This window comes from Canis aureus, chromosome 1 (genome assembly GCF_053574225.1).
Source record: "Canis aureus isolate CA01 chromosome 1, VMU_Caureus_v.1.0, whole genome shotgun sequence".
Lineage (NCBI taxonomy): Eukaryota > Metazoa > Chordata > Mammalia > Carnivora > Canidae > Canis > Canis aureus.
This window is the reverse complement of record NC_135611.1, coordinates 64,614,092-64,637,093: the sequence shown is the minus strand read 5'-3', so window position 1 is coordinate 64,637,093 and position 23,002 is coordinate 64,614,092.

The following is a 23,002-nucleotide window of genomic DNA, read 5'->3' as shown; positions in this document are numbered from 1 at the left end:
CTGTGCGCGTGGGGCTGAAGCAAGGGAGGGCTCTGCCCTGCGTGGCCCCGGCCTCTGCCGCCCAGGCCTGTGCAGGCCGTGAAAGCCCTGCACCCATCCTACTGTCACAAATGAATCTTAATCATGAGGCAAATCCACAGACGTGGAGTCCGCACATACTAAGCATTAAGGCCGTGCGTATTTTCTAATTCAAAACCGATAAGCCGTTCCTGTAGGTCAATGATGAAGCAGTCACATTTTCAGAGAAAAGACTGCACACTGGCAGCTGTGTTGCACGCCCGGCCTGGCAGTGTGAGCAGGACAGACGGCGGGGAAGAAGTGTCAGCTCACGTCTGGCCTTTTCGGGTCTTCCTTTGGGCCTCAGGAACCTCTCTTCACATCTCCACAATCTCCATCTGTAAAACGAAAAATCTTTTTCAGATTTTTTTTCCTCCATGAAATAGATCTTGAAGTCCGTCAGGGCTAAGAATGTGTCCTATACCAACCCCTCCCCGTTTCCTGCCGAAAAGTGTTGTGCAGATTCATAGCTCACAGAAGATTTATCGGGGTGCCTGGGTGGCTGAGTCAGGCAAGTGTCTGACTCTCGATTTCGGCCCAGGTCATGATCTCAGGGCTGAGAGATCGAGCCCCAAGAGGGGTTCTCTGCTGCCTGCGAAGCCTCCTCACAATTCTCTCTCTCCCTCTGCCCCCCCACCCCCCTCTCTTACTCTCTAGCTCACTCTCTCTAAAAAAAAAAAAAAAAAAAGTGTATTGAATAAGCAACTCGCTAGTAGGTTCTATTTCCTCCATGCTCAAGTTACTGTGAAAGTACAGACTAATAGACACAGAGTCTTACATTTTTACTTGGAAAAAGGTACACTCATGACTTCGTGGCACATGTATAAATATGTCATTGTCTTTCGTTTGTTAAAAAGCCTCTGGTCTGTAATTGTCGACACAAAAATCGCTCTACGGAACGCCAAGCACAGGCTTCTGGTGATAAGTGACCCTGGATGCTGCAAGTAATCAGCACCACTGATTAAATCACTTTTAGGGTCCATCCGGTTGTTCTGGTCCTCTCTACCCTGGAAATTAAGCACCAGGTTAGGATGACTTCCAATTGTGACGTGGAGCTTTTTCAAAAGCTTGGGTCACCTAACCTTCATCTAAGTTGGGAGTCATTTTTCTGATTCACCAGATTGGAAGCTACTACCCGCTTAATGTCTTTTACCACGTTCATGATCATAACATATTAATAGTTGTTCAGAAATACTTATTGAATATATTCTCCGTGCCAGGGACTGTGCTAGAGGCTAAGGGGACGGGTCAAGGACACGCTCCCTCTTCCCCAGGGAGCTCATGGTCTGGTGAGAAGGGGAGACAGATACCTTGGAATGCAGGCCGGGTGGTGAGTGGCGAGCCAGAGGTCAGCCAGTGTGCTTGTAGGCGGTGAGGAAGTTCCCCCAACTCCGGCCGTGGGGAGACGGAAGAAGGTGAGGATGTTTGCACCAGCGGTGTCTCGAAGGATGAAAGAATGAACGGGCTGGGCTGTGCTAGCCCCCAAGTAATGGCTTAGCCAAGGGACAGTATGGCTTGTCCTTCCATTTCCTTGTCACTCGTGATGGTGAATTTTCTTAACTCCCTTAAAATTTAGTGAAACAGCCATCCTGACTCTTGTTGCCGACCTCTGGTAGCTCTCCCGCATGGGACACAACGGGTGGGTGTTGGATTAAGCCAGTGACGAGCTGGCCTGCCCTTCCAGAATTGAATCTTTCTGCTGACTCGCTGGGGGGTCTCAAATGTCCAAAGGGAAGCCGCCTTCAGCAGTCCTTGCCTGATCCAGTTCTGGTCCCCTGTTGCCTAAGACGCTGGGGGGGCCCTTGGGCGGTGGAGGAGGAGGGAGGAAGAAAGGACAGATGGAGTGTGCCCCTCTGGCTCGTGCCCCTTACCACTTACTACTCTGGAGGAGAACGTGGGCTTTGGGGCGCCCTTTCTTAGACCTTTGCCCTGGAAATTACTCGCTGTGTAACCCGCAGCAAGCTTCTTAGCCTCTCTGTGCCTGGGCGTCTGCATTTTGCGGCAGGACGCTATATGAGCTGTTCATTGATACCTTCTTTCCCTCCCAGCCCCCTGGGCCTCTGTGTTTCTAGAGCAGTGCTTCCCACCCTCTTGTGCACCGTCGCCACTTGAGGGGTTCCTACGCATTTCTAAGAGCCGGGCCTTGCTCCCCAGATATTCTGATTTATTTTCTGAAAAGCTGTCTAGGTAATATTAATATGCTTCCAAGATTGAGAATGGCCGTTTTAGAAAATGCCCATGGCGCAAAGATGAAAGGTACGAAATTCGTAGCTTTTAAATTTAAAAAGTTGCCACCCCGCTCAACAGAAAATGATGAAAAAGAAATGTGAGCAAGCAGAGTAAGGACTTTTTTCCTTTTTTTTCTTTTTTCTTTTTTCTTTTTTCCCCTGCTCCCTGCTTCCAGGGGAACTGGGGAGGGAAGAGAAGTTCGACGGAGAGTTTCGACCCGGCTGTGTCTTCCCTTCCCTTCCCTACGCTCATCAGAGCAAGGAAGGCCGGCCTTGAAATCCGATGGCCACATAGTGTGAGAAGTGTTAGGAACAGAGTGGGTGTCACTTTGAACTTCCAACCCCCCCCCCCCAGTGGTATAGGAAGACCCCTCGGGGTCCCCGTGAGTGCCTTGTGGGGTGTGAATATTCTTGAATATATCCAGTAAGTACTTCTGAACGTGCGTTGGGGGAGAGAGAACTAGCTAGTGAGCCACCATTCCCAGGAGATTGGCGAGACAGAGACTCTGCAAACGAAGGAAGCAGTGCAGCCAAATCCCCATGGAAGGTTCTAGGGCTGCCCTGGGGAGAGGCAGGGGCTGTGTGGGGGCTCTGCCTGCCGGAGGAGCGCTGTCGGCCCCTCATCGTGCTGCCCCAGGCCTCAGGGGGGCTGCCCTGTGGCTCCCACGCTGGTCCACCTGCCAGGGCTTGGCCGTGGAAGCCACTGGAAATGAGCGGGTGTGGTCTTGCCAGGACCCCTGAAGCAGGGAGCCAAGAAGTGAACCTCAGAGGAGTGCGGCCTGAGGCCATCGGCCAGGGGCCACCGGGGACGGGGCAGCCTCACCCGCTGAAGTCTAGAGTCACTGAGCTGTGGGTCGTCCTGTCCGTCCCCACCGCACACTCTGCGAAGAGGAGCTGGTTCCTGGAAGACAGGAGGGCCAGCACATCAGACCAGCTTTTCCCCTGTAACTCTCCAACACGGGGGGGGGGGGGGGGGGGGGTCCAAGCAGGGCTGAGAGGAGGGAGAAGAGGTTTACTTAGAGACTCAGAAGAAGAGAAGATCATGTAGCAACATAGGAGCGCTCTGGTCGCTGCAGCTAACGGAGAGGAAGGAACCAGAACCAGCTGCCCGTAAGGGAGCCTTCTCCAAGCCAGTTGAGGGAAAAGCACAAACATTTTGTGTTTATCCTTCAAAAACCTTGTTACCCCTCAATAAATCGCTTACGCCATATAAAATTCTTTGCAGAAACCTGTTGGACGCATCTGCTTTTTTCCAAGTTCCTCCAGGATTTCCGGAGACAGGCCCTGGAGCCCTAAGCTATGCGTGGACGCTCAGAGGATCCAGATGCTTCTTCTTCGTTATGAAGGGGCCTATCCTCTCCGGTTCCTCCACACGTGAATACTAAAGCTCATTCCCGAGGCCTTTACAACTTTAAAATGGACTCAGTTTTAAATAGCGATCTCTAAAACACCCCGAAACGTATTAGTTTTCTAAGATCTCAGCGCAGGGCTTGTCACCCGCGGCACGGCTAACACTTGGTGACCCACTTTTTTGGGTTGGAAGGTGCATAGGAGCATCGTTGGCCTCCCCTCGCTGGATGCCAGCAGCGACTCCTCAGTGGTGACTACGGAGCGTGGCTCCAGAAGATGCCGATTTTCTCCTCCAAAGTCATCCCCAGAGGAGAACCATGGCATCAACTCTCCCTTGAAGATGCAGAATCATCCTGAATAAAAGTGATTGCCCCGCGTGGTACAGTGAGGCCTACAGTACAGCTCTGCCCCCAGGCTTCACCAGGACGGGGCTTTGCCCATCATTTCTACAAAGAAATGTCTTGTCTCTTTCCGTCCATCAGTCATTCCTGATTTACTGCCTAAACAGATGCATTGTCTGAGAAAGGACTGAGAGGGCTTTTACCTTATTCCTAAGGAGAAAGAAGAACAGGAGAAGGCAGGAGGAATGATGTGCTTATTGCCCTGTAACTCTGTACAAGGAAAGTACTAGAAGGTTTTGTTTATTTTTAAGGTTAAACCAATCCATTATCAGTTCTGCCCAATGATACCTTTTTTTTTTTTTTTTAAGATTTTATTCATTTATTCATAAGAGACCCAGAGAGAGGCAGAGACACAGACAGAGGGAGAAGCAGGCTCCCTGCGGGAAGCCTGATGTGGGACTCGATCCCAGGACCCTGGGATCACACCCTAAGCCCAAGGCAGACGCTCAACCACTGAGCCACCCAGGCGTCCCCCAATGATACACTTGACCTTCGAGTGACAGTGTTTTGAGCCCAAACTCTTTTCCTGAGAGAGGGGCATCAAAGAGGATTGGGAAGACGTTACTTATGTGGGCCTTCAGGCTGGACTGAGACCATCGGACACAAGGAATCGAGAGCATAGAAACAAGCCTAGGCCTGCACCAGTCATCTTGTCATTAGCACGTGGCTTTCATAGGTTCCAGAACCTATAGTTTGCAAAATTGGCTCTTTTCAGGCTGCTTGCATTACTTTGGTTTACCTTTGGGTATTTTTTCCTGCTTAGCATGGAGTATGTTTCCTTTCGGAAACGTTCGACTCTTTCAGTAGCACTAAGGGAAGAAAGAAAAGCAAAGTGCTGTCAGCAGGGCTAGACCAGCACAGCACTTGGTGGGCGTGATGGAGACAAGAGAACTCCAAGAGAGACGCACAAAGGGTCAGGAAGAGAAGCTGAAGGCCTCTACCATGCAGCCAATTCCCTCACCACTCGGTTTGCTCGTTCTTTCGAAGATTCTTGACTTATTTATTCAAAAGTGCAATTTCTTTCCAGCTAGCTGGTGAGTAGAGGGCTCTGGCGGTTAGCGGCGGTGCTTCTAGCGGCTGCCCTCGTGGAGCCTGACCTCTAGATCAGTGGGTATTGCCACACCATTCTCATTCAAGAACAACAGGAAGTCAGGTGCTCTCCAATTCTTTTTCAGACACAATGTGCACCCCTGGCTTCATTGTGTATGAGTGACATTGAAAAATTAGAGAAAGGTTAAGTAGAACCTCCCCAAGATTATTGATAAGGTCCTCAGGGATAGTGCAAAGAGCCAGGAGGCTCATTTATTTTGGTAAGCAGAAGTCGGGGTGATGTCTTGACAGCACACGCATCCATCGTCCGCAGTTCTGGGATAGATGACAAGCGGCAATGCAAAAGGCAAAGGAGTGTTTGTTGAGTGGCCACAACAGTGATTTTCCAAGACGTCAAAGTGACTTTCACACTGGGAACTAATCTAAACTGGGTCGTAAGTAAATAGGATAGACAATACAAATTCATCATAACAACTATGCTGGAGGTTGGTAACAACCCACCACCATAAGCTGTGTTATACCAGTTTAGGCCCAGGTCAAGGACGCGCCTGGTAGGTACCCGTGTCTCAACGGAGATCCAGTCAGAAAGCTCTGCGAGGGATGTGAGTAAGTGAACAATGTTATTGGCAATCTATAAAATGGGATGAAACGACTTAAACTTGAATTTGAAGAAAGGCGTATTGCACAACATTCTCACGTATCTGTGGAGGAAGGAGAAAATAAACCCATTTTCAAAAGGATCATTTTGAAACTCCATAAATATCAATTCCTCGAATATTCTGATATTTTAATATTTAATATTCTAATATTTGGGATGCCTGGGTGGCTCAGCAGTTATGCATCTGCCTCCGGCTTAGGGTGTGATCCCAGGGTCCCGGAATCAAGTCCCACATCGGGCTCCCTGCATGGAGCCTGCTTCTCCCTCTGCCCATGTCTCTGCCCCTCTCTGTGTCTCTCATGAGTAAATAAATAAAATCTTTTTAAAAATACTCCAATATTTACACTTTTAAATGAAGGCCACCAGGGAAAATGTGCTTACAGAATTGTGCAGAGAAAAAAAACATTTTCATGAGATCTTTCTTAGAAGTTCTCGTTTTTTGGTAGGTAGTCCTCCTCATATGGGAGAGGAAATCTATTTCTCTAGAGAACTTTCCTGCAATAAGTTGAAGCAAATTGTATGGGAAAAATTAGTAAGTTAAACACATCCTATGTGGTATTAAGTCATAACTAACTCAGGAATTATCTACGTTTTACATTTACTAATTCCAGTCAAGCACATATTCTAGGTTTAAAAAAAATCTGTAAATTTTATCTTATTTTAAAAGATTTTATTTATTTATTTATTTATTTATTTATTTATTTATTTATTTATTTATTTTAGAGAGGGGAAGGGAGAGAGCATGCACAAGGGCAGGGCCAGAGAGAGGGAGGAGGGAGAGAATCTCAAGCAAACTCCACACTGAGCTGCAAGCCCCATCCATGCAGGGCTTGAAGCTGGATCTTACCACCCTGAGATCATGACCTAAGCCGAATCCAAGAGTCCAAAACTTAACTGACTGAGCCATCCAGGTGCCCCTGTACGTTTTATTTTATTGCTCATGGATACAGAATTGTTATAAGTTAATCTCATAAGTGAAAAAAGTTGTTTAAGCATAAAATAATCCTGTTTTATTGTGAAAATCTGTGAAATGGTTTTTGGTACATTTTTAAAAGTTCATCTTTAAAATTAAAAAAAAATCCAAGAATTTTTATCATTTTTCTTAAGGTTCTGATGAGGAGGAACTTTGAAAATTTCAACTAATACATTTTTTTCACCTCATGCATCAAAATTAATTCTGTGGAAACTAAAATACCAAAATTTTTTAAGCTAAGAAAGACTAGAAGAGGGTGACTGGGTGGCTCAGTCAGTTAGGCATCTGCCTTTGGCTCAGGTTGTAATCTCAGGGTTTTGGGATTGAGTTGCACGCTCAGCAGGGAGCCTACTTCTCCCTCTGCCTCTGCTCCTTCCTGCTGCTTGTGCTCTCTCTCACTCTCTATCTCAAATAAATAAAATCTTAAAAAAAAAGAAAAACTAGAAGAAAATATAACTGACTACTCATTAACTTTTAAGGTTTGTGGAGTACTTTCAAAGGTTAGATGTGAAAGAAATTATAAGGAAAAAGAGGAACATATTTGGCTTCAAAAATTAAAACTTCTAATCATCAAAATAAGCCAAATTAGCAAGTTGGAAATTAACAAGAACAATAGGAAAAGGTATGAACTTTCTAGACTTGAAAAGATCTATATATCTATAACTTCGATACCAAAACACAACAGGACAGTCCTAGGAAAGAAAATTATGCAAAATTATTACTATTAATGTAAAAGTTCTAAATAAAAGGAAGGCAAATAAAATTCAATGGTATATTAAGTGCATGTGTGTGTGAGTGTGTGTAATACTTAATCAATCAAGATCGAACCCAGGAATCCATGGATGATTGGACTTCAGAAAATATAGAAATGAAACCAGTGGAGTGCTGGAGCTAGCTTGTACTGGCTATGGGAGCTGACTGTCAAATTTTCAGGAAATAGGAAAGGATGCTATTCAGGAAAAAAGAAAATGAATAAAAATGATAGGTAGAATGATAAATGTAGAATGGAATGAAAAACAAATGGTGAATAAGAGTAATAAAGCACAATAAACATTGCGTAATATAGTAAAAAATAATGCTCTGCAGGGTTTAACATATGTATGGCATTTTAAAATAGCACACAATTTTATGTATGTCAGGAGTTTCAGCATTCTAAGTTTCTTACATTGTCTGGGAAGAGAGTAAAATCACCATCAAACCTTAGAGTTAGAATGAACAATTTAGGCACCACAAAGCAGAACAAATAGATATTAGCCCAATAAAAATGGGCCAACATAACAAAAAGGCAATTCAAGGAGAGGAAATAAAAATGACCAACAAATCAATAAAAAATATTCAGATTCACTGGAAATCAAGGAAATGCAAATTATCATCACAACAGGACATCAGGCACCTACAACCAACTTAAGAAGGAGGTGGATCTACTGATAGTGGTGTCAAGAGGAAGAGCAAGAGGAATGCCCTTTAAAATTACAATTCCAAGGAACTGATAATACAATAAAAACTATCTGGTAGCATGCAAAGGAATATGAGACGAGATTCTCTAAATAAAAAACCAACATAAAAATTATAACCAAAATGTAGTCCAACCATGTTGAAAGCTGGGGAAACTATGTGTCTAAACAACTGAAGGAAGTCCATGTTAATCATGATTGTGTTATGAGTACTTTGGGTTCTGTGTTTTTCTAGTTATGCTTTAATGAACACGTATTCGTTTTTAATTTAAAAAATTTAATTAAATATAAATTTAATTTAAAAACTAATTTTTAATTTAAAAATATAATTTAAGACTGGGTGATGGGCACTGAGGGGGGCACTTGACAGGATGAGCACTGGGTGATATGTTATATGTTGGCAAATTGAACTCCAATAAAAAAAATAATACTAAATAAATAAAAATGTAATTTAAAAATTCAATGTAAAGCTTAGAAAATTACATTAAATTTAAAACATTAATTTAAATTTTATTTTGTTAAATTTAAATTTAATTTATTTAATTCAAAAATTTAATTTTTAATTTAAATTTTAAAAATTACATTAAGGAAAGAAGCAGGTGTTATATTGGTTGGGTTAAATATGTAATATAATTTTTATATTCCTTTTCCACTCCAATGTCATTTGTTCCTTATTTTTGCTTATCATAAAACGGGGCTACTATGTACATTTTTGTAAACTTATTTTGGTGTAATTTTATAACATTGTTGTTGAAGTGTATACTCAGGAGTAGAAGGATATAAAATATTCAATTTGATGATAAAACTCCAAATTATTTGGGGCACCTGGATGGTCCGGTCAATGAAGTGGTTCCAGCTCAGGTCACGGTCTCAAGTCCCGAGTCAGGCTCTGTGCTGGGAGTAGACAGAGCCTGCTTAGGATTCTCTGCCCTTCCCCTACCCTCCCTCCCCCAAAAAACCCTCTAAATTACTTTAAAGATTGTTTTCACTTCTGCTCATATTCTCTAACAGTGTTTAAGACTCTTCTCTGTATCTGTGCCAATATGTAAAAATGCTTCGTAAATTGTAAAAGCTAGGTAATAGAATGAGTTAATATTATCAGTATTGATCTTCATAATTATCTCACAAATTTCATCAGTCTGCTTATTTCCATGAATATTTTTTATCTAAATAGAATGTTTCTTTTGGTGATCTCCCTCATTAATTCCTACTATTGCTATTAGTAGGAATTGCTTTCTTCCACATCATGGATTATTCTCTGTTGTATTTCTGACTTCTCAACTTGAATGAGTAGCTCCTTCATGCTTGCTTTTCTTTTTTCTAACACATACAAATGAAGTTATGTATTCCCTTCTAAACATCACTATACTGATAGCTCGAAATTTGCTATCCAGTGTTTTTATTATGATTCAGTTCTAAGTCATTTTAAGTTTTAATTTTTTTAAATTTTATTTATTTATGATAGTCACACAGAGAGAGAGAGAGAGAGGCAGAGACACAGGCAGAGGGAGAAGCAGGCTCCATGCAGGGAGCCCGACGTGGGACTCGATCCCAGGTCTCCAGGATCGCGCCCTGGGCCAAAGGCAGGCACTAAACTGCTGTGCCACCCAGGGATCCCCTTAAGTTTTAATTTTTATTTCTTTTTTGACATAAGACTTTTTTCAGAATTATGTTTTTAAAATTTAAATATATGGGGTCTTATTAAATGATCTTTGTGTTTTCTATTTCCAGTGTAACTATATTGTGTTTAACAAATGTAGTCTTTATGACTTGACTGCTTTGAAATTTGTTGTCTCATACCGTATCACCTAACAAATGTATAGTCAATATTTGTAAATTTTCCACATATGTTTAAAGGAATGTATGTACTCTCATTCATTAATATCTACACGTTCTTTAGATCAAACTTGTTCATTACGTTGTAAAGATCTTTTATATTCTGATTCTTTTCTGTGCATTCAAGCATTTACTGAGTTGTGTATTAAAGCTTTTCACTATCGTGATATAGTGGCTAATGTCTCCTATTTAGAGTTGTTACATCTTTCCAGTGAATTTAATCTTTTATCCTGACTTAAGTGTTCTTTATTTTGCTTCAGAAATCTGTTTTAACAAATATTAATATGCTAGATTTCTTTGGGTTTGTATTTATTTGATATAAATTTTTCCAACTTTTAGTTTCAACCTTTTGCTGTCATGTCTTGTAAAAAATCTTTATTATTCTTTTCTTATTCCACCTCCTCAATCTCCAACCCACTTGTGCCAGAGTGCTGCCCCAGCTGCCAAATGTTTTTCTTGTTATACCTAAGAATCTATTCCCTTAATGTTGATTGTGATTATTCATGTTTTAATTTATTTCTGTCATCTTATTGTATACATTTTATTCTAATTTTTGTTCTGGATCTTCTGTTTCTATTTATTCCACTTCCTTGTCATTTTAAGTACATACACATTTCTACTCTTTTAGAGATTATCTTTCATATTTTAACACATATATTTAAGAAAAACTAATGTTAGGTAATACCTTTATCCTTCCGCATAATATAGAGAATTTAGAAAGCTTTAACCAATCAATTCTATCCACTTTATATCAATTGTATTCCATTATTTTAGCTTTGTCATGTTATTTTTAACTTTTAGGTTAAACATTATTGCTGTTTTATTTTTTTTCATTTTTTTTAATCTTTTTTTTTTTTTTTTTTTTTGCTTCTCAGATCTTACCTCTGCGATCATGTACATTTTTAGAAGTCCCTTTCTCAGTGGCCTCTGAAAGAAAATTTGTCTTTTAATCCCAGGTTGAAAATCAATTTGTTTCAGCCTATTAAAATATTATTCCATGTCTATGGCTTTTATTGCTCCAATTGAAAAGTTAGCTACTACACTAATTTTATTACTCGGTAAGTCACCTCTGTTTTTATTCTGGCCTCTTTTGATATAATCTCTGTTTCTTTGACATTTTGTTCTGAGACTTCTCAATATTTGTCTCTGGATTTCATTATGTTTATGGTTGGGTTTGTGATGCTATTCTTCAATCAAGCCTGGAGAATACTAAGTCATTAATCATTTTAAATACCAATTCTCTTCTATTGTCTCTGCTATTATTATCCTCATCTACAGACATACAAACTGAGTCTCGGGTTATTTGGCTGGCTGACGTCAGACAGCTACTAACAGTGGAGCTGGGATATGAACCCAGCTTCAATTCCTTAGCCTCTATTCTAAACACACATACCAGATAGCCTCTAACCTTGTTACTCTCCGTTCCTGGGGACCGTCAAAACATTACTATCAAAGTTTATTCTGGAATAATATTAAGGAATACTCAATAAAATGCACAGTGAAAACCAAATTTAATGGATAAACTTCACTTGAAATAAGGGTTACATATTATCAGCTGAAGAATTTGATGAAAAAAATGCTGACTTTACATCTGTACTAAGATTCTTCGCTTCTTGTGCATCTAACAGATTGCTATTTGTTAACCAATCACCTTTTTCAGAGAAGCAAGAAGAGGACTGCTGTGTCCGTGAGCTGGGTCAACAGCTGAAGTATTCCTTTGGAAAATGAACACGACCTGACAAGCCGAAGGAGTTCTCAAGCAATGTGCCATCTCAAACTGGTTTAGTAAGGAAAATGGGCAATTATTCCCCTTAACTGTCAAATGAGTATAGCTGCCCCTCTAAATGCTGGGAAATAAAATCAATTTGAGAACAAACAGGGTTCGTCAAACTGCTTGAACAATTCAATGTCCTGGAGATTAAAAAAAAAAAAAAAGAAAGATTTCCTCCCCTTTTTACTCCTATATTCAAGGAGTTTTGCTTTCTGCCTTATTATTCTTTTTCACTCCACCTCCCCGATCTCCAACCCACTTGTGCCAGAGTGCTGCCCCAGGCTGACACACGCACACACTCACAGGCTCACTCTCGTTCTGGTCACTCACAATGGGAAGATTCACAACCGTGGTCCTCTACGTCGGAAGCTAAACTGCTGCCCCTACTACATCTGTCATCTTCTCCAGAAGCAGCAAGAGGATTTTGAAGGACACAACATAGTTATTCAGATACAAAGGAAATAATTTTGTCTATTATCTGTGTGTTGCCGTTGAGCATTTGGTAGGCCTTTCGTTTCTATCATCATGAGTCTCTATTTGCTGTCACTCAGATCTGCTGGCCATCCCGCTGAGAAGGTACGATGCTTTCTTTGCTTTCTACATCATTCTGAGAAGTCGAGGCTGTCATTGCTTCCAGTGAGGTCCATTATTTTATTTCGCAAGTATTCTTCCCTTTTAGTGGCACAAATTGCTGCCTTCAAATTTGTAATGCCCCAAAACTGTTTAGCTCTCCTAGTTTAAAATTCATGACATGTAGTGATTGTGTTATGTTTTCTACACGTGGATCATTGGTGATTCATTTGGCAGCCTCTGGTTTTTCTCTTTTTTCCTTCCATTCAGCCAACATACTGTTACCAATGATCTTTCTAAAATGCAAATCTAATCATGTTATTACTGTTTTATATTAAAAAAAAACTCTCCATCATGTAGGGGCATTTCTCAAAATTTATTCCCTCTGATATTATATACATTGTCCCTAAAATAAATAAAGACAAGTAAGGCTGGGTCCGTTGGTAGAATATTGACTCTTGATATCTGGGTCATGAGTTCAAGCCCCACATTGGGCATGGAGCCTACTTAAAAAATAAAAAATAAAAAAAAAATACATACAAATAAGACAATATTAAAAAAACTAATCCAAGATTAAACATATTGGGAAATCTGCATATTGTAATTCCCTCTTAGAGTTTTACAGTGCTGTGACAATTCCTGCAGTTGAAAATGCTGCTTAAATTGGACAAACTCAGAATTTCCCCAAACTGACACTACATACTCACACACCCACCCACTCCCACCGGCCGCATACATATTTAGGGGCTGGTGAGGGAAAACATTTACTAAAATCTCATGGAACTCCATTCTTGGGAAAAGGAGACTTTACGTGAAATAAGTTTGCAGTCTTCTGTATGACACAGGGGGCCTTCCTTGCTATGGTCAGGCCCTCCCTCTCTTCTTGCCCTCTGCTTCCAGCCAATCACTCACTTGCACTTTGGGTGCATTTGTAACATCTTGTAGCTTCCCCGATGACTCAGTGTTTCCACAACTTTGTATCTTTACTTGTATTTTATTTTTATTTTTATTTTTTAAAGATTTTACTTATTTATTTTACAATGAGAGAGAGAGAGCACAAGCAAGGGGAGGGGCAGGCAGGGGGAGAGGGAGAAACAGGCTCCCCACTGAGCAGAGAGCCTGACACAGGGCTTGATCCCTGGACCCTGGGATCATGACCTGAGCCGAAGGCAGATGCTTAACTCACTGAGCCACCCAGGTGCCACTTTACTTGTATTTTAATCTGTGTTGGGAAAGGTCTTTGTCTGCTTGTCCATCCAATTAATGTCTCATAATTGTTTAGGATTCTGTTTTGTTTTTTTTTTTAAACTGGTTCCTTTTGTGAAGCCTTCCTTTGTCAATAAATGAAATATATTGATAAAAAATAAGGTACCCTAAACTGTTGTAAGAGATATTATTCTGGTTGCTACTGAAATTGAAATCTTCTATATTAATAATTCTATATGAAGTGTAATTATACATGCTTAAAGCACGCTGGTTTTCCATTTATGATAAAAGAAACCTGGTTTTGAAAAAATATATTGATTTTTTTTCTTAGGGAATAAATGAGTTTAAAAAAAATAGTAAATAAGTAACGGCTCATTAGGTTATGGCAAGATAGCATGTAAATGATAAGGCTTTGAGGAAATACTGATGGAAATCAGCTTAACACCTCCCTATTCAAGATTTGTAGTGTCCAGTAGGAACACCAGAGGGCTCCCAATCACAAGCACTTGAAAACATATGCTTGTAAAAGATGGCCTTAGCTCAAGAGAAACAAATCCAGCAGGGGTTAATAGCTCTACTTCCTTGACTACTAGTTTGGTTTAAAACATTTTGCTAGGCAATTTACATACTTAAACTCATGTATTCCTCACAATACCCCTTAAAATGAGCTGTTATCACCTCCATCGTATGGGTAAGCAATTCAGATAAAGGACATTGTTTATTTTTTTGTTTTGTTTTGATCTGATCTTTGGAATTCCACATTGTTTCATGCCCTGTGCTAAGGAAGGCTTTGATATAGGAGATCTCAATTATAATTTGCTGTAACCCTGTGGATTATATTGCATTCCTTATATTTGGTGAAGAAACAGGCTTAGAGAGACTAATGTTGCCCAGGATTACATGGTTAAGGCAGTGTAATTTTACAGTTTACATCACAAATTCATGTGCTTAGAGCTGGTGAGAAAAATGTCTGTATTTATATATATTTATCAGAAAAAAAATAATTAAGAGAATGAGCCACTAGCTTGTGATTGGGAGCCCTCTGGTGTTCCTACTGGAACAAACCTAAAGCCATCGTTGATCACATGACTCAGGGTTATTCTAGAGATGCGAGGATTAAAATACCTTTGCCTCAAGACCAAGAAAGTGAGTGCTCTATTAAAAAAAGACAGAGAGAAAATGAACCAAAGAGAGATTCCAGGGTAATAGCTATAATTATTATGGTTTAATAACTCTGTCTCGATTCAGCCAATATTTATGCTGCTAAGAGCATTTCACTAGAATCTTGGGTATTTGCCACAAAAACTTCCATTTTATTTTATATTACAGTAGAAATATCATGTAAGAATTTTAAATCTTAAAATTTTAAATGTGATAGTAGTCCTACATTAGAATATTTACTTTAGTAATAAATAGCCTAGGAAAAAAACGTGACTAGAGCAGCCTTGGTTCCTGACTGCAAAGATCACTATAGAACCGAAGCATTGGCCTTTGCACAGGTTTGTCCCATTTGCGTGTTCTGGCGCTCTGAACAAATATTTCCCTGTAACAAGCCTTTCTACCTTTGATAATGAGATTGTCCTCTAAATTGTTTTGAAATGTGCAGATCCTAAGTTATAAGCAAGAGCCTACAAGCTATAAGAAGTTATAAGCAATATGATGAGTTCAGTTGTTTGAATTTAGGCCAAAAATGGTTATGTCTGCACAGGAAAAGCATACTTGTTTTGTTTTTCCAGTTTTATTGAGATATAATTGACCTACAGCGTTGTGTAAGTTTAAGGTATATAGCATAAGGATTTAAGTTATAGATTTTGTAAAATGATTACCAGAGGTTTAGTTAACATCTATTGTCTCATGTAGATCCTCTCCCTCGACACCAAAAAAATATATGTTTTTTCCATTGCAACAAGAACTCGGGATTTACTCTGTTAACTCCTTTCAAATATATTCTACAGTGGTGTTACCTATGGTTATAATGCTGTGCATCACCTCCCTAGGACTTACTTATTTTATAACCAGAAGAATCTTGTACCTTTTGATCGCCTTCATCTAATCACAAATCAGATCTCTTTTTCTATGACCTGCTTGTTGTTTTTGATTCTGCACAAAAGTGATATTATACAGGGTTTGTCTTTCTCTGTATGACTTATTTCATGTAGCATTATGTTCTCAGGCTCCATCCGTGTTGTCACAAATGGCAGGATTTCCTTCTTTTTAAGGGTTGAATAATATTCTGTTGTACATATATATACCACAACTTATTTTTCCATCCGTTTGTCAGTAGACACTGAAGTTGTGTCTCCATGTCTTGGCTATTATAAATAATTCTGGTATATATATGAGAGTACAGATATCTCTTTGATGCAGTGTTTTTGTTTCCTTTGGGTGTATTTCCAGGAGTAGAGTGGCTGGATAATAGGGTAGTCCTATTTTTAATGCTTTAAGGAACCTCCTTACTGTTTTCCATAGTGGCTGCACCAATTTACAAGCCTACCAACAACTCACAGGTACTCCTTTTTCCACACATCTTCACTGATAATTGACATTTCTTACCTTTTTGGTAATAGCCATTCTAACAGGCATGGGGGGGTATCTCACTGTGGTTTTGGTTCGAATTTCTCTAATTATATACCTGTTGGGTTTTTAAGTTCAATTTAATTTATTTAAGAGAGAGAGAGAGAGTGAATGAGCAAGAGAGAGAGAGCACACATGCTTTCTCAAGTTGGGGGAGGAGCAGAGGGAGAGGGAGAGAGAGAATCCCAAGCAGACTCTGCACTGAGCACAGAGCCCAATGTGGGGCTTGATCTCAAGACCCCGAGATCGTGGTCTGAGCCAAAATCGAGAGTCAGACACTCAACCAACTGAGCCACCCAGGCACCCAATACACTTGCTATATAATGAGAAACTTGAAAGGACCGGAGGACTAGTTGAATTGTGTGGTCCCCACCTTGAAGGGATGGTAACTCTCATGAATGCACCAGTCAGGCAGAAATAGACTGTCTCAGGCCTTCCCTCCAGGGCTGAGTGGGGCTGGCCGCCGAAGTACTATCCCTACCTCCGACTGTCAAGGCAGACATGGACTGGAAGAGGTTATTAGGGTGGGAAGATCTGCCATAAAAAAAACCACAGACTGGGTCAAACAACAGAAATTTATCTTCGCACAGTTTTGGAAGTCTGAAGTCTGGGATCAAGGTATTGGCAGGATTGGTTTCTACTGCAGCCTCTCTTCTTGACTTACCGAGTGCCCTGTTCTCCATGTGCCTTCAGGTGGTCTTCCCTCTGTGTCTCCATCTCCTCTTCTTATAAGGACGCCAGTCATGTTGGATGAGGGCCCACCCTAATGGCCTCATTTGAACTTAATCTGTTAAAGGCCATGTCTCCAAATACAGTCATATTCTGAGATCCTGGGGGGTAGTATTTCAACATATGAATTTCAGAGGAATATGATTAGATTAATCCCATAATAAGGGGTAAGAATTATGACTATTATCTGAACTAATGTTCTTGTTCTCTTTCCTATTTAATCTGTGGGTTGGTGGGTGGTAGCATTACTATTTATTCACATTTTCAAGTCTATTTATTCACAGAAATGTTCCCATGGCTAATTTCTATTACAGAACCAAGAAATCATTATTTTTAAATTTTTGTTTTTATTATTTTACCAGATACGATGTACAAATAAGTTACGTCTTTTTCATGTAAGTCTATGTGTAATGCACACACATGCACAGACACACACAGCAGTGCTGTGCTGTTAAACCAGCTCTCTGCACCATTTCCCTACTCCCACCCTCTGAAAAATTTCCAAAATGCTCTGGTTTGCAAAGTTTGCCAATTCTGTAATACAAACACTCCTATCTTTGCTGATTTCCAATTATCTACTTGATGTTACCGAACATGGAGTTTGGAAAAGGTGAAATAATCGACTCTCCCAAGGTGATGGAAGCCAGCTCCAGAACATGCACACAGAAACACACAAATGAGTGTGTGTTGAAGGTTAGTGTAGTTTTTCTTGCCTAAAATGTCTGAAAAATTGTCTTCTTTCCCTTCTTGTTGGTATATTCATCCCATAACTCTGTATCGATGCCTCTCATGTTCCCACATCTCCTTAGCCCATCCTTTCACCTCCACCACCCAAAGGGAATCAGCTGCTGGCAAGCGTAACCTGGTTTCCATCTTGGGAGTTCTCTTGGGAGTCTCTACTTTAGATGCTCTGTGGAGACTGCCGGGCCCTTGAGATTCATGTACAAGCATGAAAGGATAAAGGAGTTATTGTTCCAGAGAGCAACCCTCGACAAATGGGGATCAGAGAAGGTGAACCCAGATCTCTTCTTCTGTCTTTGGGTGGGCAACTCTGAAACTCATTCTTCATGGCTCCTTAGAGTGTCCTGTGGGATTGAGCACAGCGCCTGCAGAGGCGACCACCTTGACAACGCGTCTGTGAATAGGAGGCTTTCCTTTCTTTCCTGTGTCATCCCACCAGCTGCTCACCTCTGTTTCTTGGATTTACTTCTCAAACTATTACCTTCAAGATCTAATTACCTTCAAGAACTTTTTACCGAAGATCTAATCTTGGGCTCTGTTTTTTTTCCAGGTATAGCCTGAGAGACTAGGCTTATTACTAAAGCTACCCGATGATGATTTGATGAATTTTAATTAGCACCAGCAATACTGACAAGGCTATCAAATTTATATCTACAATATATTAAATTTGCTTTTTTTTGGTTTAACAGCAAATGAAGATTATTTGTCTTAGACTATAACTTCTAATAGAGAAAAAGACAGTTAAATGTGATAAAATCCAAACGGTTCCTGTAAGAAAGAGAAAATATTTGTGATATAAGGTATACAAAATTAATTGCCTTGAGCTTCTTCTATTTAAGGTTTATATAACAGCAAAGTATCAAAGACAAACAAAAATATGCTTAATCAGTACACCGTATTTTTCCCACCCACATCCACAAAATATAGGTTCTTATTGTCACATCATGGAGGTAATACATTTAAGGACACAAAAAATTATTTTTTTTTAAAGAATTTATTTATTCATCTATTTTAGAGAGAGAGAGAAAGCGAGTGCGAGCACTCAGGTTGGGGAAGGGGCAGAGAGAGAATCTCCAGCAGACTCTGTGCTGAGCATGGAGCCCAATTGAGGAACTCGATCTCATGATCCTAAGATTAGGACCTGAGCCAGAAACCAAGAGTCAGATGCTTAATGGTGAGCCACCCAGGTGCCCCAACACACAAAATTCAAACAGTGGAAATGGTTTTGGAAATAATTGTCATAATATTATAATAGCAAAATATTTTGATTAAGCCTATTTTCACATCTGTATTTGAATTACTCCATATTCATTCTGGATTATAGGTTGGGTCATATAATTTTTGACTTAGGTTTGAACTCTTTAAGTATAAGACAGTTATTTCTGATTACTGATTTCTGATTACTTTTGTGTTTTTCCTTCTCTTTCAAATAGTCAGGAATCAAAAACTTCATACTGAGGCATGCTAATTCAAATAAAATTTAAAAAAAGAAATACTTTAACCACACAAAATAAAGAAGACAAATATAAAATTCAAATCTTTAAATTTTTAATGGAAAATACCCCAATACATAACCAGATGAGTAATATCATATTTAAGTTACTTATATAGAACAAAATAATTTTATTTTTTCCCAATTAAAAATATTTTTTAAAGATTTTATTTATTTATTTGAGAGACAGAGTGTGAGAGACAGAGAGAATGAGCAGGAGGGAGGGGCAGAGGGAGAGGGAAATGCAGACTCCCTGCTGAGCAGAAAGCCTGACCAGGGGCTAGATCCCAGGATCCAGAGATCATGACCTGAGCTAAAAGCAAACACTTAGCTGACTGAGCCACCCAGATGCCCCCAATTTTTCCCAATTAAAAAAAAAATAGAATTTGAAGCAAAAGAAAGACATTTCTTTTCTTTTTTTATGGGTATATGTAAATTAAAAACTTTTTGACAGGTTCGTTGACATACAATTGACGTTAAAGCCCTATATTTAATTATAAGGTATACAAGTCAATGAGTTTCCACATGTGTATCATTTACCACTGAGTTAACATTTTCCGAGAAGTTTTGTCATGTTCCTTTGTAAACTCTTCTCTCTGCCTAGAACTCCAAGTACATATACATTAGAACTTTTATATTGTCCCACAGATCCTTAAGATTCTATACATTTTTCTTCAATCTTCTTTTTTTCTGTTCTTTAGATAAAATAATTTTTATTAACCTATCCTCAAGTTTACTGACCCTTTGCTATTTCCATTACACTCTTGAACTCATCCAGCAGATTTTTCCAGATACCACATTTTTCAATGCTGAAGTTTTCATTTGGTTCTGTTTTTAACGATTTCTGTTTCTGTGCTGAGACTTCCTCTTTTCATTCATTTCTTCTTTTTCCAGCTTTCTCCCCTCCAGGGATCCCCTTTGCCCTGTCTTCTTTCTGTAGTTCTGAAGGCAGATAAAGATGGCAGACGGTTCCACTGGGATGCCAGCAGCTACCCTCTACAAGCATGCCTTTGGGGCAAAATCATTAGTGGACAAGAACTGAGACCCTCTCCACCGTGAGGATTGCATCTCCACATTTTGACTCCCCACCACATTCTGATTGATCTTGTTTATTCTCAACTTTTTCAGGTGGTTGGATTTTTTTGTTGTGTTCCATGAGAAAGGATCCCTTGTAGGGGGTTTACACTAGTACCCCTCAGAACATTTATTTTTATTTTTTAAAAATTTTATTTGTTTATTTGAGTGAGAAAGAAGAGAGCACAAACAGGGGCAACAACAGAGGGAGAGAGAGAAGCAGGCTTCTTGCTGAGCAGGGGGCTTAAGGTGGGGCTCGATCCCAGGACCCCGAGCAGACCTGAGCCTCTCAGGCACCCCTACTTTTGTCTTATAAAACACATTTTAGGCAGATGGAATAAAAGTATGATGCAAAGAGCTAGAATTTTATAATAAAACATGGCTACCTGAAGCTTTAAGCACTTTTGTTCAGCCTCAAAGCAGTTTTTGATAAACCCTTTTGGGTTTATTTAAGAGTAATAGCACCAAGTTAAGTTGAAGCAGCCATCTAGAAATAGGTTTCAGGTTGTTTGCAATTGATACTTCTCTGTTCTGCTCCTGGTCATATGTCTAATGAATTGGATTATTGCAATTTTTCAGACCTATATTAATTCATTTGTATGGAATATAAACAAGAAGAGTGTTCTTAAGGGCTCTTAGCAAAGATATGAGAGATATTTAACGCTGTGTCTTAACGACCTGATAATTTTTTAGCAATAATGTATGAAGTGTTCCAATAGAAACCTCTTATTGACTTCAGTGGCCTTAAAAAATCTGATTCTGGGGTTGCCCGCATGGCTCAGTCAGAAGGGTAAGCATCTGCCTTAGGCTCAGGTCATGATCTCAGGATCCTGGGATGGGGTCATGCTCCACACTCAGCAGGGAGTCTGCTTGTCCCTCTCCCTTCCCCCCTGCCGCCCCACCCAAATTGTGTGCACTCTCAAAAAATAAAATCTAAAAAACAAAACAAAGCAAAACAAAACAAGAAAAAAACACAAACCCCTGATTCTGCTTTCTATTTTTGTAATTATTAATTATAGCCTAATACTGAGCAAAGTTTAAATACCAAGTAATGAAAGGTGAGAACTGGATCAATCCATTCTTTTTTTTTTAAGTTTATTTATTTAGTTTTTAGTAATCTCTACACTCAACATAGGGCTTGAACTCATGACCTCAAGATCAAGAGTTGCTTGCTCTTCTGACTGAGCCAACCAGGGACCCCTCAATGGAGTCTTTCAAAAATGTTTTTCATCAAACCAAATGGCATTGGTATTTAGCTGTGTAGTGGATCGTCAATAAATAGTCCTCATGAAGCAGCTCCAAGAATAATGGAATGATTCTGAGTGCTTCTGGTGGCCACAGGAAATTTTACAGTGATGTGTGTGGGGTTTAGGTCACAGATTTCCTTAGAGGAGGACTGAATGGTTCTAGCAAGGAGCTAGCAACATGACTCCTAAAGTTCTTTGAGCAGTCTTTATTCTGTTGCTCGGATTCGGCTTACGGCCTCCTGGAGTTAATTGCAGCCGCCAGCCTTTCCTGCAGGGCCAGCTGCTTTTTATGGTCAGAGGAGATAAACAGAGGCTCAATAGGGGATCTATTTCTGGCCCTTGAAAGGGCCTCTGTGCCGCTGGGGAAAGGGGGAAATCATCCAACCTCCTCCGTGGAAGGCCTGGATGATTTCTTGGGGGCTGTCCTCCTCATCCTGGCACTTCCTGTACCCAGTTTAAATAATAGATCAGCTAAGAGAAACTAGCTTTACAACGTCTTAAAGTATGCAATCACGTCTAACTTGGCAAACCAAAATTCTAATTTGGCAAGCCAAGATGTGTGAATTGGATGTTGAATTACTGGTCCGGATAAGAAGCATATTAATTTAGGGTCACAATTACAACCCCGGGACTGTTAATAACATTCTCTGGGTCAAGAGTAATTTGCTTGAGGGAAGGGAGAAGGGAGTTTCCGTTCAGTGTGCACTCCTCTGGGCCTCCTGTAAGAACAGTATCCACAGTATACTTATTTCCGTTGTGCAGTTGTTTAAGATCTAACTTTGCAAAATGCTGAAGGAGGTTTTTAATTGCTGTAGTTTGATTCTATTACCTATTGCTGCCAAGGTCACAGCGCCCACCAACAGAAAGTAGAATCCAGGCCTCTTGACACTACCCAGACCATCACATTTAGCTGATGTGAATTTCATGGTTAGAAATCCAAGCCAAGAACAAAACCCATCGTTGCAATAGAAACATGAGGAAAAAATATCTTCTTTTACGATGATTTTTATTTCTGCAAAGAAACAGCCTCAGGTCCATAAACAGTACTTCCATCTTTATTTTTCACTATTATCAAGTGACTACACAAAAATGCATACTGTGAAAGGAGATAGAAAAATTTGATCCCAGTTCTAGGTAATAAATGTGCCACTCAAATGATTTTTTAGAGAGATGGGGTCCACCTGTATTGCTATTTAACTGCTTAGACTCACTTAAATTAGTTAGGATCACCGCCACAAGTAGAAGGGAGCAGTTGGAGTCAGGTTCTGAAAGGTTAGGTGACTTTCCAATTTTAATGTAAAATGTTGCTGCCATTGTACTGTAACAAGCAATCACATTTTTTAGAAGGAAAACAATGCTTGTATCAAATGGGTTGTTCATCGTAAAGAATTCCCTGCATCCTAGAACTAGGTTATTCTGGGAAACAGAGGATGTGGAGCGGGTTTTCCAAGTGGAAGTCTGGGCTACTCCATAGATTGCATGGTGGCCTAGCTTGGATCCTGTCTTAGGGCTGACCAGAAAATATCTCAAGTTTCTAGAGAACTCCATATAGGAAAGAGGGGAAAGTATTTTTTTACTTCTTCAAAAATAT